Below are 3,888 nucleotides of genomic sequence, written 5' to 3'. Positions count from 1 at the left end.
TTGCTGTTTTTTTTTCCATAAATAACAAACGAGAGAGATAGATTATTAGTAATCTGAATAATATGTGATTGATGTGATCGTTCATGGGTATTCTTTAATTTTTCCGACTGTAAACTGTCTTTATTTATCATAACATGGGTAACATATTCATAAATACAAACAAAGAAATAATAATATTTCTATATATCTGGACCTCGGAGGTAAACTACACTATGTCGACATGGCGTTTTTTTGAATAAGTATTTTTAATCCACTTATTTTATTAGTTGGATTATACAAATTGGTTATTTATTATCTCTAAAATATTGTCATATTGTCTTTCAACCAATTATGAGATACATCAGATTTTTATTAACATCCTAAGTGCTCTAAACTTTGTTGCAAACATACGCTAAACAAAATTGTTTGAAATTACATAGTGTAGTTTACCTCCGAGGTCCAGATATAATAATAAGTGTTATATCCCATAAGTCATTTTTAGGGAGAATGTGACTTACACCATTCGACTTCTCAGGCATCCAAATATTAAAATTAGGTTTTATTCCTGTTATTGGGGTTCTTCAATTTACCATGTAAATTATCCAATCTTTAAAAATATTGTGTTTTGATATACATAGTTGGTTTTGAGCCCTAGTTTACTATTCAATATACCAGTTGGATGGATTATAAATCTGGAGAGTTTTGACAATGATTGATATGTCCATCTAGCCTAATTTTTCAGGAGAGAATTTGGAAAGTTTGAATCATGTTTTGCCAACTCAAAAACGAAAAGTAATCAACATAAGAAATCAAGTAATATATCAAGTTCTGCACTACCTAATACAGTACAACCCTGATTATCCGTCCTCCTCGGGACGGAAGGTGTATTGAAAAGCAGGGATAATCCGAACATGTATTTCTTATGTATAATACATATGTACATATACACATACATATGTACCTACCATGAAAGATAACAGAAAAAAATAAATCTTTCATTATGACTCTCTCTTTCGTCATATAGAGTTTCCATCAAGTGATTTACGATGACGCCATTTTGATAAAACCTCAAAAATGCAACTTGAGTATGTAATAGAAAATCATAGCACAGATAATCTGCACCCGGATAATCGGGGTTACTGTAAGTTAAAAGGGGGCATATCTTTTACACAAAAGATATGTGGGACAAAGGGGGTTTTACCTTCATCATACACATACCAAACTCTACCAACTTGAAGAAATGTTACTAAATAGCATATCAAACAAATAATCTCATTCTGGCTAAAATCAGACATAACATCAAGTTTTGCCATACCACTACAGAAATATAGTATTGAATTTAAATAAAAGTTTTCCCCACATGAACAAATTTTTACATCATTGAACAGTTAATATTAATAATCATATAATATGTACCTATTAGGTTTGTTCTAGCATCAGTTTCAAACGGTTTGAAACCACCAGGGAATAGCGGACCAGAGCGAGTAGAGGGGTTAGCACTGGTGACTGTATTATGTTTTCTCACTGACCAACTGTTTGCTGACTAGTTTGACTGTTTGCTAAAACAAACCTATAATTATGTAAACAAAATTACCACTGCATCTGTTTCATTAGCTAGCTTGTCTTTATTTAAACTTGTCTTTGTCTTCTATTTTACATACAAATCAACAGTTTTCCACTAACTTAAAATGGATTTACCTCTTGTTCAAGCTCTCCAGTAAATTTTTCAGCATAATCAATGTTTTCTTTCTAAAACAATATTGTTGTCTGATTAAAATATGGAAATGTATTTCTAAACCTTATGACTTTGTATACTTATTCTTTTAAGTTGTAATTCTTTGATTTACTTACATTTCCTTCTTCCAAAATGGAAATAAAAACGATAAAATCATCTTTGAATCTAATTATGTTAGGTTAGGTTAAAGCTAAAGCTGAAATAATGGGTGCGTTCGGACGACCATAGCGGCTGGCGGTCAGCAGAAATCGGTTGAGTGGTTGTATTCAGCCGTGATAGGGAAAGCTTAGTAAATCTCTCAGCGGCTGGCTTCCAGCGGTGACGTCTGACAGCTACTGCTGGCTCAGCTGTCCAGCCGCTGTGGTCGTCCGAACGCACCCAATAAAAATAAACACAGAGGTGAAAAGGGCCCGGTTGTACAATCGAAGTTCAACTCCGGCTCAGCGCCATAGGACTTTTCATTGATTGTCATTTGTTTCGAGCTTCTGTCAAATGTTGTATAATCTGTGTATAATATTAATATACACGGATTATACGAAATATGACAGAAGCTCGAAACAAATGACTGTGAATGAAAAGCCCTATTACCGAGTTCAGGGCAAGAAGTGCGTTGTAAATAGGGCTTTTCATCGATTGTCATTTGTTTCGAGCTTCTGTCATGTGTCACATAATATTAATATATCTACGTCATACGTCTTTGGTTTGTATCATTGTTATATACCAATAACGTACGACGTAGATATATTAATATTATGTGACACATGACAGAAGCTCGAAACAAATGACTGTGAATGAAAAGCCCTATACAAAGTTTAATTCTTGAACTCGGTTTAAGCCCGGGTTCAGCTGAGCGGTCGATGTTCGAGATATGTATTTATACAGATCTGGTGGAGTCTCACAGTTGCTACTCTAAGCAGCAGATGAAAGCATACAAAAGCCTTCAGGCACATAAATATTTTACAGCTGGATTTGTTTTGAATGGAGTAAAAATTGTTAATGATTTCCTGATTTCCATATTATTGTTGGAAAGGTATGCCTTTATTTTATTTATTCACCATTAAGAAATATATGGATAACAGTATTAGTGTCTTTTGGATAAATTGGTTCTAAATATTAGATTTATTTACGTTTATATATCTGTATGAAACCAGACATATTGTCGTCCTAATCTGTAAACTGCGAACTCCATAATTCTCTGAAAATGATTTATTACTGCCATCTATTTGAATTACTGTCATGATTGTTCTAAAATTATATTATATGAATGTCTGATTTTAAATAAAGTATTCTCAATCATTGTAAAGAACGCAAATACTCTAATAAAAATAAATTTTTGTAGTTGAAGAATTTCCAAAAAAAAATAAAATATTTTTTTTAGGTGAAGCATTTCCAAAAAGCTAATGCTAAACGACTAAATGCTTGGGTGGGGTGATAGCCAGTTCTGATGACATAGCAAATGCACATTGTATGCGTATGGCTGGTAATAGTGAAGTCTGCAGCCATATTGCAGCAATCCTATTTTTAGCTGAGTATGCCCAGAGCAAGACAGACGAAGAAGAACCCAATGCATGTACATATGTTACAGCTACATGGTTTGGAGATAGCAACATATGCATTCTCTGATGAAAAACTAATGAGTTTTGAAACTGTTCGGTCAGAGTGCTTGTTGCGCTCACTAAACGAACTGAAATATAAGAAGTCTTTGGCATTGTGTTGCAGCGATATGAAAATGGTTATTCATTTTTAATTATAATGTACTTCTTCATCATGAGTAATTATGTATTGGTCTTTTAGATGTGTATTTATTTTTGTAATTAGTATCAACTTGTAATGATAATATACATTTATCGTTTAAGGTACGACTATGTTTTGACTCTAAAATAAATGTTTTAAAAATCGAATCCTGCCTCTTTCTGTTAGTAACTACCCATGGATATCACAAATTGTGCTTACTGATAGGTTTGTTCGTAGAACGATCAGCAACTCTTGCCAACCATCAGACACATGCGCATTCGTTGTCTATGAATGCTAACTATTAACTGCACAACGCTAACTGTTAACTGCTCATGCATCTGATGGTTGGCAGCAGTTGCTAATCGTTTGTGTCGTACTACGAACAAACCTATTAGGTCTGGATCCTGAGTACCAAAAAAATTGATTAATAGCAAGCTGAA

At 33.5% G+C, this 3,888-nt stretch overlaps 1 long non-coding RNA gene across 1 annotated transcript; it reads left to right on the top strand.

Annotated features, from left to right (window-relative positions):
• The first annotated feature begins 2,504 nt into the window (after positions 1-2,504).
• LOC126884373 (uncharacterized) lies at positions 2,505-3,615 on the top strand. The gene is made up of 2 exons (XR_007697993.1): positions 2,505-2,744; positions 3,093-3,615. It is a non-coding gene; the product is annotated as an uncharacterized LOC126884373 (long non-coding RNA).
• The last annotated feature ends 273 nt before the right edge of the window (positions 3,616-3,888 follow it).

The sequence above is a fragment of the Diabrotica virgifera genome, chromosome 5, assembly GCF_917563875.1.
Source record: "Diabrotica virgifera virgifera chromosome 5, PGI_DIABVI_V3a".
NCBI classification, from domain to species: domain Eukaryota; kingdom Metazoa; phylum Arthropoda; class Insecta; order Coleoptera; family Chrysomelidae; genus Diabrotica; species Diabrotica virgifera.
This window is presented reverse-complemented; position numbering and strand designations above follow the sequence as displayed.